The 26112-nt window shown below is 36.5% G+C and overlaps 1 protein-coding gene across 11 annotated transcripts in view; it reads right to left on the reverse strand.

Annotated features, from left to right (window-relative positions):
- Positions 1–26112, reverse strand: part of LOC112205572 (serine/threonine-protein kinase Nek4-like) — a 497070-nt gene that overhangs the window by 221075 nt on the left and 249883 nt on the right. The window contains exon 14 of one of the 11 annotated variants that reach the window (XM_063794591.1): positions 9801–9931. The exons of 7 other annotated variants lie outside the window; for them this stretch is intronic. The gene's annotated coding sequence lies outside the window, so the exon portion shown is untranslated. 3 more of the 11 variants (XM_063794593.1, XR_010151570.1, XR_010151572.1) reach the window with 3 other exon arrangements.

A 26112-nucleotide genomic window follows, 5' to 3' on the forward strand; every position in this document is an offset into this window, starting at 1 on the left:
TTTGGGCTAATGTTGTGTGCCAGACATAGGACATGTGGAAGGTTCAGAACCAAGAATCAGGGATCAGTAAAAATATTTTAATGTATTTTTTAGTTTAAAAATCGATTTAAAATAACATCAAACCTAGTTAACATACTACAAAATCCTTTTTATCCCCCTGTTCATATATTTTATACTATGTCAGAGTAAATGTGGGCTTCCATACCCAACAAAGCTTATGTTTCTAGGACACAAAGTTTTGCTCAGACCCAAATTCTGTTTAAAAAGAGGAGACATATTATAAGTCCTTCCTAACCTCTCAGGGAACCGAGAAATTGTTTACAATTATGGCATTTAACTGTAATCTCCTGATATCATTTGAGGAGAGTTTAATAAAAAATAATCTCTTGGTTTTATTTGTTTAAACAAAAAGAACAATCTGGTACAAGTTTTGGACAAAGATTTCCTACAAGAACTCTGAAACAAAATCAAATGTCAGGCTTATTTGAAAACAACAAATTACAGCATTTTCCCCCAAAGAGGAAAAATGCATTAAACAAATAATGAATATTGGGGCTTCAGGACAATAAAAGGAAATTTGGACAAGGGTATTCCAGAAAAATCTACCTCTTTATTTTTCTTGTCAAATGGGAATAGATGCTGTTTTTGAATATAAAATCTTCCTTGTGTTTGTGAGGCAAAATAACATTAGATGGCAACTGATTATTCTGAGATCTTTTGACTTGGCAGACGCAAACATGTTGAGATGAAATTTGTCAAGGCAAAATATTTTCCAAAAATTTAATTTAATAATTATATAAATACTGTGATAATAGCAACAATTTATAGTTGCCAGGTGAGATTACTTGTAATTTAATAATTTTTTAAAGCACCAATCTCCAGTCATATCAAATGAATCTCTGGGTGGCTAGCTTTGTATAGAATTGTGGTAGTGACAATAAACCATACCTAGCACCCTATAGTTGAACACTTTCACCAACAACCCACTGTAAGTCATACAGAGTTAATGTGAAGACACACTGAATCCTTTGGACTTTATTGACTCATGAACCTCATTAAATGAACTTTCTTCCCTAAAATAATTTCGGTCTCCTCTCTCATGAAGAAAAGTTATCAGAAAAAGGAATGTGGAGGAAAGAGACTTTATTCCAGTGAACTGTTTGCATCCTCTGTTGCAAAACAAAGGTGCATTCCAGAAAACACAGGGAAGACTTGGGTTTTATAGCAAAAGTTCGCTGTCCAGGTTCCCACATAAGTTTCTTTAGGCAAATGAAGGTTTGAAACTGGCTTAGTTCTGGCCCAGTGTGGTGGCTCACATCTGTAATCCCAGCAGTTTGGGAAGCCCAGGTGAATGGATCACTTGAGATCAGGAGTTTGAGACCAGCCGGGGCAACACAGTGAAACCCTGTCTCTACTAAAACTACAAAAATAAATAAATAAATAAATAAATTGGCTGGGTGTGGTGGTGCACACCTGTAATCCCAGCTACTTCACTGGGTGAGGCGGCAGAGGTTGCAGTGAGCCAAGATCATGCCAATGCACTCCAGCCTGGGTGACAGAGTGAGACTCTGTCTCAAAAAAAAAAAAAAAAAAAAAAGAAAAAGAAAAAGAGAAAGAAAGACATTGGCTTAGTTCCAATTGGCCAGTGCAGGTATAAACTCTAGTCAGCAAATGGCTGCTTGGCTCTATTTTAAATTTAGGCCCAGTTAGCCACACAGGATTGATTTAGAAGAATTGGCTCTTTCAGATTCACATTTGTCCACACTCTTCCGCCCTTTACTGTAACCAGGGCTCAGCAAGGACAGACAGACTTTGTGCTGCTCCTTCTTAGAGTAGCCTTTCCTTGGTTGTTTCATCTGTTTCCTCTCCAGTTAACTTTTTGCTTTTCAGAAATGTATCAGCACCTTTCTGTGGTTGATGACTTCCACAATCTCTTGGATTTCGTTGGTCTACTACATTTTGGTATTTGTATACTTTTATTTAAGTGCAATTTCAGGAGGAACACAAAGTAAATATGTGTTCCTGGTCTGTCACCTTGAACTGAAAGTTCCTGTTCATTCTAGAAGCCAACCTTCCCATAGGAGAAAACTACCCTTAGTATTAACAGATGTAGCATTCAAGACTTTAACTTTTCTTGAGGAATCAATCACTAAGGATTTAGGATATGGTAATTTCTGTATGGGGAAATAGTACCTATCCCATGGAGTTGATTGGAAGATTAAATTACATAATCAATATAGAAATGCTTTGTAAAATTTTAATTGCTGTGAAAATGCTTTCTTGTTGCTATATAAATTTTATTTATGATTTTTTTTAATGTAAGACAGTGTTTTTTGGTTAACTGTTTTGAAAACCAAACTGTGTTTTTCATTAGCTCAATGGAAATGAATGGCATTGTTTTTCAGGGTGGGGATGAAGCCATAGATATTTCTCGATATCTATTACTTCACAATATTTTCAGCAACTAATTTACTCATGTATTCCTCTTTCCAATTTTATTGAGGACCTACTTCCTCAAGAAAAGTCAGATGCTTTATTTCAGGTTTTGGCAAACATTTTCTAGGTTTTAAATATTTAAGTCTTTGTGGGCCAAATGCAGTTTCTTTAGCTCCTTTTCCTCCTCCTCTTTTACCTCCCCCTTTTATTCTTCAGGAACACTTTTAAAATGTAATCATCATTATTCGCTCACAGGACGTACAAAATGATCTGTGGGTCATTTTTGGCTAACCCCTGATCTATGTCTTTACTGAGTAGAAGGCACATCTTTGAGTAAATCGCTTGTTTGAATCAACCAATCTTTTTTTTTTTTTTTCTTTTTTGAGATGGAGTCTTGCTCTGTCATCCAGGCTACAGTGCAGTGGCGCGATCTCGGCTTACTGCAACCTTCGCCTCCTGGATTCAAGTGATTCTCCTGCCTCAGCCTCCTGAGTAGCTGGGATTACAGGCACCTGCCACCATGCCCAGCTGATTTTTGTATTTTTAGTAGAGATGGGGCTTCACCATCTTGGCCAGGGTGGTTCCAACTCCTGACCTCATGATCCACCCACCTTGGCCTCCCAAAGTGCTGGGATTACAGGTGTGAGCCAACGTGCCCAGCCTGGTCTCCCCAATCTTGTCCTTAATTTCCTACAGTCTCTAATCAAAATGATATCCAAGAGAGATCCTGTTGAAACGTAAGTCAGATAATATCACCCAAGCCTCTTCAATGGCTTACTCAAAGCAAAAGCCAAAGTACTCAAAATGCTTCCAAAACCCTAGCAATCTGAGCTCTCCATTTCCTTTCTGACTTCATTTCCTTCTTTCCACTCTGATCCCTCTCTCCCCTACACAGTGACATCATCCTTTCTGTTACCTGAATACTATATGAACACTTTTGCCCATGGCTGTCCCATCTGACTGTTTTCTTTACCATTTCTTTTCTAACACTCATTTTCCAGACATACACATCATTGTTTCCTAGGATCCCATTATGTTTCTTCTTAAATTTCACCTTCCACATAATTTCACATTGCAACCCCCACACCAACTGACACTCTTCAACTCCCTTCCCTGCATTATATTTCTTTCTAGGACATATCTGATACACTGTTTATTTTACCTATTTATTTAAATTTAATTTACATGTGTACACTTATGTTTATGTATTTGCGTATTCATTTGTTTATTCCCCCCCCACCCAAATAGAAGGTAGGAATATTTACTTTTCCTTTTTCGCTGCTAATATTCCTTGAATATACCTGTAAACCAGTACTTGACATTTAGTAGGGTATCAATAATTTTCTTGAATGAATAAGGGTGTGGGTTGATTCGTGAATTAATCCCTAGGGTTTCTGAATTGAAGATTTGTGTGAAGAGGAAGGCAGCATGCCTGGGACAGGGTACTGTGAGAAGCAGTATTTGGAGTTCTCTGATGTGTATCTTAATATATAGATTTTTGTTCATTTAAATAATTTTAACAGGGTAGTTGGGAACTAGTTTAGGGAGACACATCATAAAATTTTTGTAGTGGATTATGTAGGGTTCTTTTAAAGTATGTATAAGTATTAAAATATATGCATGTGTATACACCTCTATTAATTTATTGAATGCTTTACAAGAGCCCTTTGAAGTAGCAAGTATCAGTATTCTTCATTTACAGATGAGCTTAACTTGCTCAAGGTTGTATCATAATTTAGTTATAAATGTAAAACTAAACTGTGAGTTTTTGAGCAGATCCTCCCTAGAAAGCTGTGACTTATTAATAAGATTCTGGTAACCCACAGAGATTTATTCAGCTTCCAACAATGTACAAACTACAGACTCAGTTATGGGTCATTCATTTTAATAAAGGGAAAAAGATTTATCCAGCACAAAACATAGAGAATATTAAATGTTATTCTCTATTAAGATAAGTAATGGGAATAGTAGGCTCCAGTCTTTCTAAAATAGCTTGAGACCATCATATCTGCATTATGGCCATGGGGATGTTCAGCCAGGCTGCCCTTCTCTGTCACTCAGAAGAATTCTGATATTATATAATTATACTTATTGAAACAGATAAGGGACATTGGGCAATTAAGAATTCTTCAGCTTGATTCTTCCAGAAGGCTTGCCTGTAAAATGAAGATAGTTGGTCTGAACACATTCAGGTATGTAGAGGTTGTTAGGATCTTAATTTTGGCAGTGAATAAAGTGAGCTTATTTTATCTCTGCAGCCTCCCATATACCTATGTCCAGCCTCTGTTTTGTGTTTGGAAATAACCAAGTATAAATTAAAAATCAAGGTAACTAAAACAAATTATTTATTGATGTATATAAGCATGCAGAACTAAATGTGATCTAGTTTAAATATTTATTTAGTGTTGTATGTTTGGGAGGAGCCTTCAAGGTATCAGAAAATGAAATTTAACTATCCTGTTGTAAACTACAGTACACACACACATTGAGTTACCAGTTCTGCTCACCTATAGAATCATCTTCAGGTACTACACATTCCTATGTACCTGGTATGTATCATTTAGCTTTCACAATTTTTCAATTACTTCTTAATACTCAGTATTCCAATTTCAATCTTGCCAGGACCTGTACCAGTTATGTAGAAGACAAGAATTTTATTTTCTGTTTATTTATCTGTGTTCAGAACCCAATGAAAGAACAATAAAGTGGGATTGAGGATATCTAGGTTCTTGTTCCAGATCTATCAAAAAATAATTGTGTCCCCTCGAGAAAGTCATAGTCATTTTGGGGTCCCTTTACTTCTCTTTGTTTTGACAGAGTCCTACTTGACTCAAAAAATACTTGATTCTTCGTAGTAGTCGTTTATATGTCATTGGTATTGTAGTAGTTGTTTATATGTCATTGGTATTCTAAAACAAATAAAGACAATTACATATGAAGCTGTGTAGCATCTCTTTAACTATGTCTTTAGAGCTTCCTCCATTTTATAGAAGATAAAATGGCAGAGATAGAGCAGAAGTGGATGGTTCGACTGGGGGTCCAAAATAGATGGAACTAAAACATATTTCCTTCATTTATTGAGCTCATTTAGCTAACACATAGCCTGTTGTATATTAAATTGCATTTTAAAGGTGGGCTGTTCTTACAGGTCTTCCAACAAATAGCAGAACATATTGAAATTCTTAAAAGATCACCTAACCTTGTGAGATTTACAGATGTATTTTCATGTAAAGCAAGTTGTATAAATGCCAAGTAATCACCTGAACTTCTGGATACTTCTCAGAACTAAAGTTCTGAACCTCTTGAGATTTGCTTCTTGCTATCTGAAGTTTATACCAGATAGCAAGGAGCAAACCAAGGAGAAAATAGAAAATTTCTATTTCAAAATAGAAAAGTGGTTAACTGGATTTTAATACCAAATAAGCATTTATATATTTACTTATGATACATGAATTTATTGTACCTATTGATCACTTTATTTGTGGGAAATGCAAAACTATTTGATACACAGGCTGCTTGATTTATCTATTTTCCCAAAAAGACTGTGACTTTCTGAGGAGGAATTAAATTTCACTATCATCTATGAACAGAACCTAACACAATGTCTAGGAAACAGTCAATAAATATACAATAGATTAATTAGCAGATAGACATGACTTTTCTTCCAGAGGAACACATTCTTAAGAAAGTGCCAAGACATGAACAAATAGAAAAAATTATTTCTAGTTACAAAGTGGCAACTGACATATAAATGATACAAACAAGAAATACTATACTAATTCAAAGGAGGCATAAAAGCGCTTATGGGATTTTCATAAGATAAGCCATTTGAATAAGGGAGAGATGGCTTGTGAGTTAATCAGGGGAGAAGTCACAGAAAACCTAGCTTTTGGCCTAAGCTTGAGTTTAAATCAAAATTGTAATGTGATTATATTACAGGTGAAGGTAATGGGATAAACTCACTACCCTAAGACTTGCAGAGCTTAAGATGGTTGTCCAAGATCCAAAAACGAATACATTGTGGACCGGAATTCCAATGAAGTCCTGATGAACTCTAAACTCCAAGATTTTTCTGTGTTATTACGTTGCCTTTAACAATAATTTTTTGGTGGTACGGTAGAAACTGGCTTTAGAATGTGGGTGAAAAATAATGGCATTGAAGAATGAATGGTCTTTGTCCTATTATCAATGAATGTGAAGAATACATTAAAAGGTTCAATGAAAGGACTAATCAACAAGAGTGACATTAACAAAATGTCAGACTAGGAAGCTCCAAGCTCTGGAAACGCCAAAAACACCAAAGAAGGAAACAGAAACTGGCTCTACTAACCTTATAGAAACTCCGGAAAATAGTCAAAGTTTTTAGCAAACAAACACATTCTGAATCAGGAAAAAGCCACCTTCAAATGGTAAGAAATGTTGTGTTACTTTCACCTGGCTTTGCCCAAATTCCCATCTCCCTTCTCGTGTATCATGGTCTTGGCCTGGGAGAGATGACAGCCCAGTTACCAGTCCCCTCACCCCAGCCTGCAGAAGAGAATATTTTATTTGCAATGTTCTAACCTCTCTGGGTGCTGCTTGAAGGATTGATTTCTATTTCTCCTAACTCAGATTTCAGGTGGAAAAAATGTCAGCTTTCTGCTTGTCAAAGCTACAGGGAGACTACAGACCTGATGCCTGGGATAAAGATTACAGGTGGAAATATACAACAGACCATCTAAGACCCAGAGGGGAATCAAGGGTCAGACTTTTTGGGAAATTAAGACATTCAATGGAAGCCATGTATATGGGAGAGTTGAGAAGGCCACTTTCAGGCCCAGGAAAGAGGCATACTCAGAAAAGACCTAAGAAGACCGTAAATTTTCATGTATGGATGTCCCTAGGCTCAGAGGAAGTCCAGCTAATGGGTGAAGGACTGCCCTGCACAGAGCCAGTCTGCAAAAATAGGAGATGTGTCTATTTTTCAAATGTCCAGTTTTTTTTTTCTTTTTCTTTTCTTTTTCTTTTTATTTTTTTTTTTGAGACAGACTCTCGGTCTGTCTCCCAGGCTGGAGTGCAGTGGTGCGATCTCGGCTCACTGCAACCTCTGCCTCCTGGGTTTAAGCAATTCTCCACCTCAGCCTCCAAGTAGTTGGGACTGCAGGCACCCGCCACCAAGCCAGACTAATTCTTTTTGTATTTTTTAGTAGAGACAGAGTTTCACCATGTGGGCCAGGCTGGTCTTGAACTCCTGACCTCAGGTGATCCACCCACCTCGGCCTCACAAAGTGCTGGGATTATAGGCATGAGCCACCATGCCCAGCCAAATGTCCAATTTTCAACTACGACATATCACAAAGCACATAAAGAAACAGAAAAACATGACCTAATTAAAGGAACAAAATTAACTGACTGAAACCATTCCTGAGGAGTCCAGAAAAAAAGGATGAAGTAAGTGAACAGAGCTTAAGGTAAATGTGGGACACCATCAAAGGGACCTATATGCATTATGAGAGTTCAGGAAGGCAAAGAAAGAGAACAAAGGCCAAAGGGAATATTTAAAGAAATAATGCCTAAAAATGTCCAAATTTGATGAAAGATGTGAATCTATAAATCCAGTAAGCTCAATGAACTCCAAGACAGAGCCAATGACACTTACACACAAACACATTATTACCAAACTGCTGAAAGACAAAAAACAAAGAGAGACTCTTGAAAGCAGCAACAAAGAAGCAACTCCTCATGCATAGGTCATTGTCAGTAAGATTATCAACCAGCTTATCAGACAGCAACTTTGGAATCCAGAGTTGGTAGGATGATATATTTAAAGTGTTAAAAGGAAAAAAAAAAAAACCTGTCAACTGAGAATTCTATACCTACCACAAATGTCCACCATGATGAGGAGAAAACTAAGACATTTTCAGACAAGAAAAAGCTAAAGGATTCATTATCACTAGATCTTCTTTAGAAGAAATGGTAAAGGCAGTCTTTCAGATTGAAATGGAAGGATGCTACACAGTAACTCAAAGCCAGCCTTTCTCAGACTCTTCTAAAAAGTTGAAGAAGGAGGAAATAACTTTTTAGCTTATCCTGTGAGGCCAGCATTACCCTGATGCTGAAGCCAGACAAATATAATATGGGAAAAAAATACAGGTCAATATCTCTTATGAAGATTGATGTACAAACAAACAAAATCCAACAAAATATGAACAAAGTGAATTCAGCCACATATTAGAAGGATTATGCCCTATGACTAAGTGTCATATTTCTGTGGCTAGCTGCATTTTAGGATGGCAAATAGAATAGAAGTGTGATTTTCACATTGGATTTGATTGAATTAATGCATTTTCTCATCCATTTCAGAGAGTTCAGGGACTTAAATCTAGGTTGCTCACCAGCAGTCCAAGGAGGCACCCAAATGAGTAGCCACATGAAATGAGAGCAGTGATATCCTGGTAAACTTCTGATCCTTTTTTTCTGAAGGAGATAGCCATACTTCATTGGCTACAGGCTTAAAGGCATAGTTCAATTAATTAAAAGAGTCAAAAGCAGGGGATTGTTTTAAAAATTTTATTTTCATTTTTAATGTTGCTTCCTTGTATAGGGAGTTTGACTAGTATACTTTTTGACCTCTAATCCTGGGTAGATGAAATGGCCTGACTAGAAAGTTGGAATGAACAATTGGCCATGCTTTGTTCTGCTCTTATTTTCTTCATCTTGGGAGTAAGCCTTCCTATAGAGACAAAAGTCTCTGCTCCTCCATGCTACATAGGCATGTGTCTTTTATGGGCATGCCTCTCTCCCATGGGCCTGTCTAGAAGCAACTGGCTGCAACAGAGTGGGCAAGTCTGTATAATTCTGGAGTTCAGCTAGAAGACTCATTTGTCTGTCTCATTAAACCATATTTTCCAACATGGGCTCTATCAATGACAAGGTGACAATCAGGGCTGGCTAGAATGGGTAAAGCCTAGGGAAAATGAAAATTCAGGGTGCCTTGTTCAAAATATAAGGAAAAAATGCTGTTAAAGGCATTTTCACTGAGTTGAATAGCATTTCTGCAAATTAATGTTCACCTGGAATGTGTGAATGTAACCTTATCTGGAAATAGAGTTAGTATTTTTTCCAGATACAATCAAGTTAAGATGAAGTTGTCCTGGGTTAGGGTGCAAGAACTAACGACTTCTATTCTTAAAAGGAGAAAGAGACTTGGAAACACACATACAAAGAGAGGGAAGATAGCCATGTGATGATGGAGGCAGAGAGTGAAGTGATGCAGATGTGCTGTCAAAGAATGCCAAGGGTTGTTGACAACCATCAGAAACCAAAAGAAGCAAGGAATGATGCTTCCTCAGAGCCTTTGGAGAGAACAAGACCCTGCCAACATATTGATTTTCAGACTTTTATCCTCCAGAATTGTAAAAGAATAAGTTTATGTTGGTTATGCCATACAGTTTGTGGTACAGTTGGTCCTTCATCTCTACAGGTTCCACATCCATGCATTCAACCAACTGGAAGTCTAAAATAACAATACAATGAAAAATAATACAAATGAAAAAATACAGTGTAACTTCTATTTACAATGCATTTGTATTGTATTTGGTATTACAATAATCTAAAGTTGATTTTAAGTATACAGGAGAATGTATGTGGGTTATATGTAAATACTAAGCCATTTTATATAAAGGACTTGAGCATTTGTGGACTTTGGTATTCACAGGGGTTCTGGAACTGATTCCCATCGGATACCGAGGGACTGCTATATTTTATTATGGAAGCCCTAAGAAAGTAGTACAGTACTAACAAATGAAGAGCCAGATGTGGTGGCATACACCTGGAGTCCCAGCTAGTTGGGAGGCTGAGGTGGGAGGATTGCTTGAACCTAGGAGCTTGAGGCTGCACTAAGCCATGATTGTGCCACTGTACTCCAACCTGGACAACAGAAAGAGAGAGACTGTGTCTCTAAAAAATAAGTAACTAAGTAAATAAATAAATAAAACATGAAGCTTTTTCTTTTCTTCTGTAGTCTCTACTTTCATAGTTTTTAAAAAATTTGCTATTTAATATTTTTAAGTAAATAAAAATTATAATGTAAAGTTATTAGCATTAATTTTAACATTCCTTTTTATATCAAGTGCTAGTTTTACATGTAAATATAAGAACATTTATCTGATATGCAAAATTTCCAAAAAGTCTCACAATTTCTGTTTTGTAGCTTGTATATGCACATGTATTTTTTTCTCATTTGTCTAAACATCGCAGTAGAAATGCTGTACAAAAATAATTCAACTGTTTTTATGTCACTTCTTAATATGTACACATTCTACCCAAACTCTCTTTCTTCAGCTGACTGATGAGTAGGAAAGGACTAAAAGGAAAAGTGGGTTTCTCACTTTTTCCCTTTTTTATGTCATCAATTTCAGCATAAGTGGTGGCTAATACTGGAAAATGACACAAATAAGAAAGAATAATGAAGAGCGGCCTCTTGGAGCTGTCAACACCTTCACTTACTCACTCATAGATGACTAGTTGATGATTAGCACCCCTGAGAGTTTCTTATAGTTAATTTTAAGTCTCATATTCATTGCAGTTAAGGATTTTAGGCACTGCAATTAAGGATTTTAATAGAAGAAAAGTAGACTCATCTGTTTTGGAACAAAGTTTATCAGTTTGACCTTTGGACCACCTGCATCAGTCTTATTCTCTTTAGACATTGAATGCCCTTTCCCCAACTAAGTTGTACACTTCTTAAAGTCAGGACTAAGTTTTATAGCTCTTGTTTTCCCCTCAGTATCTAACTAGAAGATGCCTTCTATCAACATGTGTAGATTTATTTTAAGTAACATAAGTACATGTGTGTTCCCATTTCTCTCTGGGAAATGAGGCTAAATTCCACAACATTCAAATATCAAGCCCTTAAATTTCTTTGAACCTAATGATTTACAAATGGATAGCATATCTTCCCTCCTGCTTCACCACACTCTAAGATGGTTCTTTCTAAATATGGTCATTAATTATTAAGTGCAAAGAAATCATGAGCTAAAAAAAAGAAATTGCTTACCAAAAGAACTTTCGTATCTTTCACTTTCCTTTATTGCATACCATATTTAAAAAGCCCACTCAAAATGGATAAAAACTTAAACAAAATACATGGAACTGTAAAGCTAATAGAATAAAACATAGGGGAAAATCTTCATCACATTGGTTTGGGCGATTAGTTTCTGCATATGAGCTCAATAACATGGGTAATAATAGCAAAAATAGACAAATGGAACTGCATCAAACTAAAGACTCTGCACAGCACAGGAAAAAATTAACAGTGAAGAGACAACGTACAGACTGAGACAAGAACAACTCAATAACAAAGAAGACAAACCAACAAAAAAATTCCAATGGTCTGAAAAGACATTTCTCAAAAGAAAACATACAAATGGTGAAAATGAATATTAAAAATTCTCAACAACCCTGATCATCAGGAAAATGCAAATTAAAACCACAGTGAGATATCATCTCACACCAGTTATAATGGCCATTTTCAAAAAGACAAATGCTAACCAGTGTTGGCAAGGATGTGGAGAAAAGGGAACACTTGTACACTGTTGCTGGGGAAGTAAATGACATTTGGAAAAATGGTATAGGAGTTCCTCAAAAACTAAATAGTAAAATTACCATATGATCCAACAATCTTACTTCTGGGTATATATCCAAAAGATTTGAAATTGGTACGTGGGAGAGATATCTGCATTCCCACGTTCATTTCCGCATTATTCATAACAGGGAAAACATGGGAGCACCTAAATGTCCATCAATTGAATAAAGAAAATAAAAACTAAATAAAATTTAATAAAGAAATACTATTTTGCCTCTTAAATGAAGGACATTTAGTCATTCATGACAAGGATGGAATTGAAGGATGTTATACTAAGCGAAATATGTCAGGTCCAGGAAAACAAATAATGTATGATGTCATTTATTTGTAGAATCCAATAAAAGCTAATCTCATAGGAACAGAGAGTATAAGTAAAGGTGATTACCAGAGGCTGGGGAGTCTGGCAAGGGACAAAGAATGGGGAGATGTTGATCAGAGTGGAATGTTTCAGTTAGACTGGAGAAATAAGTTTTGATGATCTATTGCACTACATGGTAACCACTATTGATGAAAGTGTAGTGTATATCCCAAAACCGCCAAAAGCATAGGCTTTTTAATGTTCTCATTGTACTAAAAAATAAGTTGGTGAGGTGATTGAAATGTTATTTAGCTTGTTAAATCTTTCTGCAGTTGTGCGTAGATCAGAGCATCACACTGCACTTTATAAATATACACAATTATTTGTCAGTAGAAAAAAAGAAAATGGTTCATACTAGGCATGGGAAGGAAATCTACACAGTTAGCCAGGAGCATCACGTAGTGCCAGAAAGTAAGAAAATGCTAATCAACAACACAACCAACCAAACAAAAAAAACTAATTGCAATGGTGTGGATGTTTCCGAATGAAACAGGAGTCTGCTGCAACTCTTTCCAGTGGTCAAACTGGAACAATTCGAGGATGAAAATAAACAAAATAGTATAAGTAAAGTTTAAAATAAATACCCATAATGCAGTGATATAAATAAATGAGTGAATGAATATACAATAAACAGAGGCAGACAAACTGTCCATGCTGCAAGATTCCCAGTAATTTTTATAGATTCTCTGCCTGTGAGGACATAGATGATGACTCCCCACTTATTAACTATGTGCTACCCAGTGACTTCGTTTCAAAAAATGTAACATGGAAAGGGCAAACAGAATAATTTTATAGTGGAGAAGTCTAACAAAGGGATCAAATTAACAATTAGCATGAACAGCAACATGTTCACAGTGTGTGCCCTTATGTGATGTGATGAGAATGGCACTTTCTCTCTGTGATTTTCCTCCCCAGAACCCTTAACTCCAGTCTAATCATGAGGAAAATATTAAATAAATTTCAAATGAGATATGCTAATATTATGAAAAAGAAGGAAAGTCTGAGAAACTGTTACAGCCCAAGGAGCCTAAGCAGACATGACATCTAAATGTGATCTTGTATACTGGATGGGAACCCAGAACAGAAAATGGAAAAAAGTGAAAACTAAGAAAATTGGAATGTAGATGTTTGTAAATGATAATGTGTAACATTGGTTTGCTAATTGTGGTAAACGAGACACACTAATGAAAGAAGTTCATATTAAGGGAAATCTGTGTCAAGTATATGGAAATTCTTTGTACTATCTCTGCTACTAGTCTTTAAATCCCAAACCACTCTAAAATAAAAGTTTCTTTTTGTTAAAATCACAGCTGAGATGAATAGATCATTAGCAATGCTGTTCACACTCCATGAATGCATCTCCCTAATTCCATCCTCTTTATACTCTGATGGGAACTAGTGTTTTGAATTCCCTACTTATCATTCCCTTATTTTTCATTATCTTTCTCTATGAGTCTGTATTTCTAAATAATATATCATGTTGGTTTTCTTATTTTCCATCTTAGATAAACATAAGTGTCTAATTTAATCCATATCTCTAGTCTAATCATGAGAAATCATCAAACAAACTTATATTGTGAGAAATTATACAAAATGCCTGACTGGTACTTTTCAAAAAGGTCAAGATCCTGAAAAATAAGTGAAGACTGAAAAACTGTTGCAGATCGGAGAAGACCTGATGTGTCAGGTAGACCCTAGGATGGAGCCTGATTACCCCCACCTCTTCGTGTACACAACCTTGTGTTGTAATCCCCTCCCAGTGACTGTGGTCAGGTAATGTGGCTTGGTTATAAACAGTAGAATACTACAACGTGATGGGATGTCACTTAGGTGATTACGTCACATAGACTGTGGTTTCTATCTTGCTAGTAAACTCTCTCTCTCCCTAACGGCCTTGGTGAAGCATGCTGCCGTGTGAGAGAAGCCGATGGGGAAGGATTGAGCGCAGTCTCTGGCCAATAGCAAGCAAGGAACTGAGGCCTTTGGTGGAACAGCCTGCCCTAGACTTTGCAATATGCATTTACAATGAATCTAAGCCCCCTTTTAAATAACAGTGTATAATTTCACAGATAATGTGATGATAAGAAAATAATCTTATTTCCTTCCTCCAGTCCATTTTGTTATTGCTGTAAAAAACAAGGGCAACAAACAGAAAAGAGGAAAATAAGGTAGATATTAATCTAACTATTTCAATGAGCATTCTAAATGCCAATGGTGTAACTGCAAAATTTAAAATAGAAACTTCCAGAGCAGATGAAAAAAAAAAACATTATATGTTGTATACGATACAAACATATTAAATATAATGACCTATAAATTAAAAGTAAATAGATCTAAAAAACCCTAACAAAACTGTTAATGCTAACAGTAATTAAAAGAAAGCAGGAGTAGCCATATGAATTTCACAACGAGCAGACTTCAAAGCACACCAAGTTATCACAGATGAAGAAGGGCATTACATAAAGATAAACAGATTAATTCTCCAACACGATACAACAAGCCTTAAAATCTAAATGCCTAAAAACAGAGTGTCAAACTATGTGAGGCAGAAACGGATAGAACTGGATGGAAAAATAGATAAAAAATTATTGTTGAAGACTTTGACACTCTTTGTCAGAAATGGCCAAATCCCAAAGGCAGATTTTCAGTAAAGACCTAGTGAAACTGGACAGCACCATCAATCAAGTGGACATAATTGACATCTATAAACTACATCATCCAACAATGGACAGTGTACACATTCTTCTCAAGCCATTAGGGGACATTCAGCAAGATAGACCACATTCTCTTAGACAAAACATACCCTAACAACTTAAAAAGAACAGGAATTGTGCAACATCTGCTCTCAGACAACAAAGTAATTAAACTAGAAATCAGTAACAGAAAGGTAACAGAAAAATCCTAATATACAAGGAGCTTAAATAATAAAACTTTGGAGTAACCTATGGTCAAAGAAGAAACCTTAGCAAAAAATTAAATATATTTTGAACAAACTTTAAATGAAAACAAAACTTATCAAAATGTATGAAACACAAGAGAATTTAGTGGAAAATTTATGGCATTGAGAGTTATATATTAAAAATAAAGCCAGGCATGGTGGCTCACACCTGCAATCCCAGCACTTTGGGAGGCCAAGGCAGGAGGATCACTTGAAGTCAGGAGTTCAAGACCAGCCTGACCAACATGGCAAAGTCCTGTCTTTACTAAACATACAAAAAATAGCCTGGCATGGTGGCAGGCACCTGTAATTCCAGCTACATGGGAGGCTGAGGAAGGAGAATCATTTGAACCTGGGAGTGGGAGGTTGCAGTAAGCCAAGACTGCACCACTGCACTCCAGTTTGGGAGAGAGAGTGAGACCCCATCTCAAAGACAAAATAAAATAAGTAAAAACAAAGAAATATAAAAATCAATTATCTAAACATCTTACTTACAAACCTGAAAAAAGTACAAATTAAATACAAGGTAAGCAGAACAAAAGATATGATATTTTACAGGTAAAGAACAAAGTAAAAGGTAATGGGACTGAATTTTTCAAATGAATATGTGGCTTAGTTTCCAAAACATAGAAGTTTCCAAAATTAACAGGAAAAACAGAACCCCAAATAAAATCCCTGCTTAAGGACATGAAGTGGTGACTCTCTCCTCAAATGAGGGGATACTAATCTTAAGAAATGATTAACCAAAGACATACAAAGGGGGTAATTTCATTTGCTTAATAAGCCAGCAAATACTTCAACTATGAATAATTCACCAGTAAAAAATGTAGGCAAGTAGGCTCTGTGCCATGGCTCATGCCTATAATCCTAATGCTTTGGAAGTCCAAGGCAGGTGGATGGCTTGAGCCTACGAGTTCGAGACCAGCCTGAGCAACATGGTGAAACCCTGTCTCTACAAAAAAAAAAAAAAAAAAAAAAAAAAAAAAAAAAAAAAAAAAAAACAAGAACAAAAAAATTAGTTGGGTGTGGCACACACTTGTAGTCACAGCTACTTGGGAACCTGAGGTGGGAGAACCACCTGAGCTTGGAAAGTCAAGGCTTCAGTGAGCCATGATTTTGCCACTGTACTCTAACCTGGGCAACAAGAATGAGACCCTATCTCAAATAAAAAAATAAAAAAAGAAAGAAATTTAGAAAAATAACTATTACTATATGCAAAATGCAAAAGGGTAGAAAGAATAAAATCAAAATACATGTCACACTCTGAGAAACACAAAAATCATGACGTTTGTATGAGTATGAAAGAAAACATAAGAAGACACACAGACACAGATGTGTGAACAACATGTGTGTTCCTTGAAAATATCTCCCCTGCATTAACACCCAGTCCCTCCATGGTCTGCCCTTTCTGCTCAGACCTTCTCACATATGACTGATCCCAGCAGTCCTTCCAGTCCACCGCCCTTTTCTCATGCCCTGGCCTGTGCATTGATACACCTTTTCCTCTTCCCTTTCCCTCCCCTGTCTGCTGGACTCACTGCTCCTCACTCTCCAGAATTTCCTCCAATGCTTCTCCTTCTAGAGGTCTCCCTTGTCCATCCCATGCCAGGCCTGAAACCTGTCCTTTTCATTCCCAAGGGCAGTTCTTCCACCCGTAGTTTAGATTTCTGTTAAGTTTCCTGAATCCCCACCAGACCAGAATATCAAAGAAAATTGAAACTTTGTCTGTGTTGCTCCCTGTGAGCCCAAAATGTGTGGTGAACAAAGATCAACAGAGAATATTTACCTTTATTTGAAATTTTGCAAGTGCATTCATGAATCTCTCAAACTCCTCACCCATATTCTTGTCTACTTTCCAACAAATTCCAAGTCTCTTCCTATCTGAAAAAATTTTGAACTTGAAGATGAGCCTGTTTCTTTTACTCCCTTCTGTTCTCAGGAAAGGATATGAATCCTGACCTCCCCCCGCCCACCTCTTCTTCAGCCTGCCCATCCTTGATCCCCTGTAGAGACCCTCTCATGGGCCCAGCTGCTTCTACCTCATCTGAACCTCTTTTTTTCTTTTGAACAGTTTTGTCCCCTTGACTAAGAAAGGTCTTGTTCTTTGAGAGTCAGGTATATTAACATGGCTCAATTGATAAACATTTCCAAATACATTTTGGTTACATACTCAAATTTTACCAACTTTGTATGTAATCTTTAAATTTTTAATCACAATTACTGTTAGTCTGGTGGCAACCAAAACAGTTTACATTGCACACAGATGAACTAGTCCTGAAATCTTCTGTTGTCACTTTATGTTAAATAAGATTACCAGTATAAAAACATGCAGAATGTGTGTCAACAGGAAAGGCGGAAATCACACAGACAATAATGCAGCCTTTTAAAAAACTTTTATTTTAAGTTCAGGGGTACAAGTGCAGGTTAGTTACATAGGTAAACTTGTGGTCATGAATATTTTTTGTACAGATTATTTCATCACCCAGGTATTCAGCCTAGTACCTATTAGATATTTTTTCTGATCCTCTCCCTCCTCCTACCTTCCACCCTCCCATAGGCCTCAGTGTGTGTTGTTCTCCTCTATATGTCCATGTGTTCTCATCACTTAGCTCCTACTCATAAGTGAGAACATGCGGTATTTGTTTTTCTGTTCCTGCATTATTTTGCGAAGGATAATGGCCTCCAGCTCCATCCATGTTCCCGAAAAAGACATGATCTCATTGCTTGTTATGACTGTATAGTATTCTATGGTGTATATGTACCACATTTTCTTCATCCAGTCTATTATTGATGGGCATTTAGATTGATTCCTTGTCTTTGCTATTGTAAATAGTGCTGCAATAACATGCACGGTCGCAGCCTTTTTTATGAAGAAATGTTTTATTGCCATGAGTCTTCTCGCCTCAGAAGTTAATGTCTTAAGATATTCATATCTCTGTGTCAAAATCTAATTAACAACTAGAATCAGAATGTCAAGATATTTGTGAATTCATTTAGGGATATTTTCAATGTTGCTTTCATCTTTATGTGAATAAAAATCATGCCTTTATAATTCTAGGAGGGTTTTTCAGTAAGTATAAAATGAAGCTATTATGTGTAATAGTCTAATTGACAGTGATATCTTCTTTTCCTTTAGATACATCTAAATTTTTGATTCAATGATATGTAGAGACGTCCTCCATCAAGACTCCTATAGGCACTGTGCATAGATTGATTCTAACTTTACCTTTAGGGTTACAAATGTGAGTTTACTGATTTATCTTTCTCTGTGGGTTCCATTCATAATGTTTCATATTCACCTTAATACTGTCATCTGGAAGCATACAGCCAGGAGTATATCAAGCCATTCTCCACATTCAGTGGTAAAATTGAGAGAGAGTAATCATGCCAGCTCTCATACAGGTGAGGTTGCAATTACTCCACCAACACATAGTTTACAGAACTTCGGAAATACTCCAGAAACAAAAGGCAAAGACCCCAGGAGAACCTATTTGAGTAAACTTGACCTTGAATCCTTCATCTTATTCCCGTCTGCAAAAAGACAGATGCTTTTACATAGCATGGCTGTCTTGCAACAAGCCCAAGGATGAGTGGTCATTCATTAGAGTTGTCAGAAATGACATGTATATATAGACTGATCCACCTCATATGACCCTCTCCTGGGTTTTCTACGTTATTTTGTTATATGTGGCCAATAAACTGAATATAATATGAAATAATGCAAGTAGAGCTTTTTATTTATAAGAGAAGAACACAATCATTTTCAAAAGAAGAAGATAATGTTAATGTATATCTACTCTGTTTGCTTCCCCGGTAAACATCCAGTTTGCTTTAATTCAAGAATCATCTTGCTTCTGTCCTTCACTATGTACATTCCACAGGCTGTTTTATTTGCATGGAGTATATTGCTCTTCATATTCGGGAAAATTTTGGTTAATGGTGCCTGGTTCTAATGCAATCACAATGTATAGGCAAAACATGTGTTCTTGACCAAGATCTGGCCTTGAAATTATCTTGATACAGTGTTAAATCACAGAACTCCTCATTACAGCTGTAGCTGGCAAAACAAAAGCTACTCTGTTAATTTGGAGTAAAAACATCCATAAACTATCAGTTGTCTTGCTCTATTGGTTTCTAACATCTCATAAATCATGAACAAATGCAGCCACTTGAGTAGAATTTTTAGGCTATTTGATTGAAGATTTTATTATCTGTATAGCAAATATATGCTCTTGAGTCTCAGAGACCCCCTCTGTAGAAATGCTTCATTCAAAAGAAAATATGTGCTTCTCAACACTGTCCTGTTGGCATTAGGGCCCTCCACACTGTGGGCAAATTCTCATCTGCTGTGGAGTCCTGAATTATGTATACCCTCTTCTTGCTGTTGTGTCTTCGTGGTTTCAGGTGACGAAAACACTGTTCAACTTAGGGTGAGGAATGCCATCTTCACTAGCCAGGACACTCAGCCATCTATTCACATATAGACTGTGTCAGACAAGTGTCAAAGGTCCAGCCTAAGACAATGAACATCAAAAGATTGGCTAAAATAATAGGCAGGTGGGTAAATTATTGACTTAGTAAAGGTAAATAAAAAGCTAAAAAAGCATAAAAAGTCACAAATTTTAAAATATTATGCTAGTTTATAAGAAAAAAATAAGATTGCAATTCCCTTTCTACAAGACCACATGACAAAAATATTGGCTCTCTGGAAATGTAAGTACACATTTCCTGAGTGGCATTTATTATTTCAGTGAAAGCCAAAAACAATTTTATTAATCACTAATAAAAAAGTAGGAAAATAATACATATGTGTATTATATGTTAACTGTACAAGTAAATGTCATATAGATTTTTTTTAAATAAGGTATATAGAATCATGGACTTCAGCCAATGTCTATGGCTCTTCAGGAAGAAATAAATCAAACAATATGGTAAAGTTCATGCTTGCATATAACAAAATGGCTGGTCTCTGAATTCAGGATGTGAGTTTTAGTTTTTCTGTAGCCTTTCTCATAATTTTAATTGATTGATTTTGGTTTTTTTTTTCTAATATTTGTCTTTTGGTTCAGGGGAATATATGCAGGTTGGTTACATGAATAATTGCATGTCATTGGGTTTGTTGAGCAAATGATTTCATCACCCAGGTAGTGAGCATAGTACTTGATAGTTTTTTTGATTCTCACCCTCTTCCCATCCTCCAACCTCAGCTAAGCTCCAATGTCTTAGTTATTCCCTCTTTGTGTCAATGTGTAGTCCATGTTTAGCTCCCAATTATAAGTGACAACATGTGGTATTTGGTTTTCTGTTTCTGCATTAGTTTGCTTCGGATAATGACCTCAAGGTGCATCCATGTTGCTGCAAAGGATATGATCTCCTTCATTTTATGGCTGCATAGTATTCCGTGGTGTATACGTACCACATTTTCTTTAACAAGTCCAACATAGATGGGCACCTAGGTTGATTCCATGTCACTGCTATTGTAAATAGTGCTGCATTGAATATAAGCATGCATGTGTCTTTATGGTAGAACTATTTATATTCCTGTGGGTATACAGCCAGTAATGGGATTGTTGGGTCAAATGGTAGTTCTAAGTTCTTTGTGAAATCTGCGAACTGTTTTTCACAGTGGTTAAAATAACTTATATTCCCAGCAGCAGTGTATAAGTGTTTCTTATCCTCCACAGCCTCACCAGCATCTGCAATTTTTGACTTGAATAATAGCCATTCTGACTTGTGTGAGATAGTATTTCATCGTGGTTCTCATTTGCATTTCTCTAACAATTAGTGATGTTGAGCATTTTTTCATATGCACTTTTCCCTCTTCTTTTTCTCTCCCCTGTTTGCTTGATTCATTCTTCAGAATCTCCTCCATTGTTCCTTTTCCTGGAGGCCTTCCTTGTCCCTTCCATCACAAGTCTGATGCCTGTCCTCTCAGCTCCCAAGGGAAGCTCTTCCACCTATGGTTTAGCTTTCAGTTACGTTTTCTGAACCCTCACCAGACTGAAATATCAGAGAATATGAAAAGGTTGTGTGTGTTGTCCCCCTGTAGTGGACAAATAGCAACACAGAAGATTCACCTTTATATTGAATTACACTGATGAATTAATAAATCTCACAAACTCCTCAACTATATACTTGCCCACTTCCCAATAAACTCTCTATTTCTTTCAATCTGAAGAGGGTTTTAACTCGAAGGTGAACATGTTTCTTTTCTTCCTTTCTGTTGTCAGGGTAGGATGTGAGCCCTGTCTTCCCCTCAGCCTCTTCTCCAGCCTCTTAGCCCTCTCATGGGCCAGGCTACTTCTACATCTGCACTTGTACTATCCCTACAGACAGCATTACCTTCTTTGACAAAATAAAGTATTTTTGTGCTCCAAGTTTCAATTCTATCAATTTGTCTCTCTGAATAAATATTTTCAAATCTTTATTGTTTATTGCATTTTACCTATTTTAATCATGTTTTGTTTTCAAGTTTTACAATTGCTGTTAGCCTGGTAGTAGCCTTGACAGTTTTTAATGTCTACACGTGTATGAACTTCACCTGAAATCTGCTTTCATCTTCTGGCAAGATGACCTACATCAAAACTGGCAGAATAAGTGTCAACAGGGAAAGTGGAAATCACACAGGCAATGGTATAGCCTCCTTTATTGAGAAATGTTTTATTGCCATTAGTCTTCATGCCACAGAGGATGATAAGATATCTATGGCTCTGTGAAAAATCTGACCTAGAACAATAAGAATCAGAATTTCAGGATACTGTGAAGTAATTTATGATCTAATTACAATATTGTTTTCATCTGTGTGTGAATAAACTTGTTCCTTTATAATTCTAAAAGGGTTTTTTCAACAAGTGTAAAATACGTCTATTGTGTGCATAATAGTATAACTGACAGAGATATTATCCTTTCCATATCAGAGGTACATAAAGGTTATGGAAAGGATTCCATACCCTTTCCATATTGAAGGTACATATTTATGGGGTACATGTGAATATTTGGTATATTTGCATAATCAAATCAGTGTAATTAGGATATTCATCACTTTAAATACATTATGTAGTAAGGAGCATATCAGTTGAGACATATACTGTATGTCCCCACAATGAGACTCCTACAGACATTGTGCATTGGTCATTTCTGACCTTCTCTTTAGTATAACACATGACAGTTCCCTTATCTGTCTTTTTCTGTGAGTTTTACCCACAATACTCCTTATTCACCATAATACGGTTAACTAGAAGTATACAGAAAGGGAGAAGAGAAATGACTGAATAGTTGCAGGCAGAATGAATCAAGATGTTGTGGAGGAACTGGTAGGGATTAGATATCCCTCACCCACATGTGAAAACAACAACAACAAAAAATATAGAGACACCTGAGAACTGTCAAACAATGACATGAGCTCTTCTATTGCCTCAAGTTACTACTTCAAGGGAGTTTCCAGGCTGTGGTGTGGCATGGATTTCGAAGACACAATGATAGGAGAAGCTGGATCTGAGAGTCTGGAGAAGATTGCTGATGTAATCAAGCTGTTCTCCATATCCAGTGAACAAATGGGAGAAGCATTTTTGCCAGCTTCCATCTGCCATCATTACTGAGAGATGGATCATAGAAATATGGGAATAGATTAGAAGAAAAAGGCAAAGACACAGAAGGAAGCCATTTGGATGTACTTGGTTTTCAACACTTTCATTTCATACCAGACTTCAAAAAGACAGAGGGCTTTATATGATACAGCAATCTTGCAACCAGCCCAAGGATAAGTGAATATTCCTTAGAAATTAGATGAATGAAGTGTGTGAGTAGACTGAACCACCCCATGTGACACGAACTTGTCTTTGCTATGTCGTCTTGAGTATGGCGAATAAACTCACTACATTGTGAAATAACGGAAGTAGAGCTTCTATAGGAGTAGAACACAATTAGTTCCAACAAGAGGAAACTGGTAAGGCTTATCTCCTCTATTTGTTGCCTAGAAAACCTTGTTTCTTTTAAATTTGGGAACAATCTTGTCTTTGCTCCTCACTACATAAATGTTACAGTCTATAGATTTTGCAGAGTGTAGGCCTGCTCTTTATATGCAGTGAAATAAAATTAAATGGTGCCAGGCTCTAATATAATATTTTTTTCAATATTTGCCCTTAAAATTTTCTGTGTACAGTATTGAAGCCCACAGATAGACTGCTGACATACTTGGGAAAACAAATGCCCATCTATTAATGTGCAGTAAAAGTATTATTGTGAAGTATCAATGTCCTGCTCTGTTGGTTGCTCATGTTTCATAAACCTCGAATATCTTTCTAGATATCCCCATTTCCAGAATGAGAAAATTGCATTACTTGCACAGGAATCATATTCTACTGAATCTCAGAGAATCACCCAGGGATGCTTCCTTCACAGGAGAATGTGTTCCTCTGAAGTTAATCATGCTATCATTAAGACCCCCCAAATTGTAAGCCCTAGTTAAATCATAGTCTGTTTGTTGGAGTTCTGATTTTTTCTGATCTCTTCTTACTTCGTGTCTGTTGGTGGTTTAAGGTGAGACAACCCCTGTTCAACCCAGTTTGAGGAGTCCTATCTTCACTAGCTGGGACACTCAGCCATCTATTCACATATAAACCAAGTCAGAGGAGTGTCAGAGTTTCAGCCTAGAACAATGGACATCAGTGGATCAGTTAAATAATAGGGAGAAGGATAAATTATAGACTAAGTCAACAAAATGAAAATCTAAAAAGTCAGGAGTGTAAAAATATTTTTAAAGTATTATGCTAGCTGAAAAAAATAAAATATTGCAATTCCCCTTTTACAAGCCAATATAAAAATGTATGCTGACTACAGCACAGGTATGTACACATTTTTAAGGCAGCACTATTTTACATCATTGAGAACTGAAAAAAATTTTAGTAATCACTCATTAAAGAGTAAGAAGAGAAAGCATGTCTACACTGTGGGTGATGAGTACAAAGAAACATCATGTACACAATTATGAAAGTGATGTGGAAGGAATCATGGACTCCAGCCAGTGTCTATAGCTACTGGGAAAGGAGCAAATTAAAAAATAAAACATGAGTGGGCCAGGCACAGTGCCTCACGCCTGTAATCCCCGCACTTTGGGAGGCCAAGGCAGATGGATCACGAGGTCAGGAGATCAAGAACATCCTGGCCAACATGGTGAAACCTTGTCTCTACTAAAAATACAAAAATTAGCCAGGCGTGGTGGAGTGCACCTGTAGTCCCACCTACTTGGGAGGCTGAGGCAGCAGAATTGCAGAGGCTGCAGTGAGCCAAGATCATGCCACTGCACTCCAGCCTGGGCAACAGAACAAGACTCCATCTCAAAAAAAAAAAAAAAAGTTTTAGCACCATCCCCTTGATGCTGTCCTCACCACAGTGAGTGATTTCTTGAGATATTTGGCTGTTAAAAGAGTGTGGCTCCTGGCTCTCTCTCTCTTGCTCCTACTTTCACCATGTGACAAGCCTGCTCCCTCTTCACCTTCCACTGTGACTGGAAGCTTCCTGAGGCCTCCCTACGAGCTGAGCAGATGTCAGCACCATTTTTACCGTACAGTCTGCAGTTCCGTGAGCCAATTAAACCCTTTTTATTTCCATAAATTACCCAGTCTCTGTTATTTCTTTATAGCAATGCAAGAATGCAAGAATGGCCTAATACTAATATAAAAGTGACAGAAGAAAAAATAGGTAAATTTCATTTTATCAGAATTAAAACTTTAGTGATTCAAAGTATGGAATCCAGACAACCCAAAGAATGGGAGAAATGTGTGCAAATAATATGAGTGACAGGAGACTATTGTTTGAAGACATAGAATACTTACAGTTTAAAAATAAAAAGGGAAATATCCTAATTAAAAGTTGTGTAAATAAACATTTCCCAAAGAAACTATACAAATGTGTAATAAGAACATAAAACTATTTTCAACACTTTTGGTCCTTAGTCAAATGCAAATCTAAACCATTAAGAGATATACTTCTGAAATCTTAAGCATATTCTTAAGAAATAGAAGCCAGTTAGAAAAAGAGTATATACTGTGTAATTCCATTAATATGATATTATTGAAAAGATGAAGTTATAGAGATATTTTAAAAATAGTAGTACGGTCTTGAGGGAGGAAGGTCAAAGAGGTGAAATACAGATTTTATTTTTAAGCATTAAAATTATTTTCTATGATGCTATAATAGTGTGGTAATGATACTATTCTTCATATCCCGAAGAACTTTACATCAGAAAGAGTGAAACTTTACAAAAACAATAAGCATTATTTAATAACTTGGAGGATCCCAGGGAACAATGCAGACAAAATAATATAATTGTGTAATAAATTTATAAAGATGCCTTATAAAGAGCATGGGGGCAAATGGGACTAACCCAAGAAACCTAGAATATAAGCTTTCCTAAGTCTAAAGGTCAAAGGATTTGTACATAAGTACTCTAGTTGGTAATGTTCTTTCCCATGAGGGTGTGAATTGCCAATTCTGAAACCACATTGCTTGTATTTTGGGACTCACTGATTACATAAAGTTGGCCAACTGTCTCACTGTTAGCGTGAGAGGTTACATAGCAAGTAGTGGGAATTGGTGGAAAGATTAATGTTTACTAGATTATATTCAAGTAGTGCTGAAGACATTTGTAGAAATTCATGCTTAATTCTAGCCAGATATATATGGACAAATGTAGAAATACATGTATATATTCAGTACCCTATGAATCAACCTATCTATTCATTCACTTATGTGTAG

Source organism: Pan troglodytes, chromosome 16 (assembly GCF_028858775.2).
Source record: "Pan troglodytes isolate AG18354 chromosome 16, NHGRI_mPanTro3-v2.0_pri, whole genome shotgun sequence".
NCBI lineage: Eukaryota > Metazoa > Chordata > Mammalia > Primates > Hominidae > Pan > Pan troglodytes.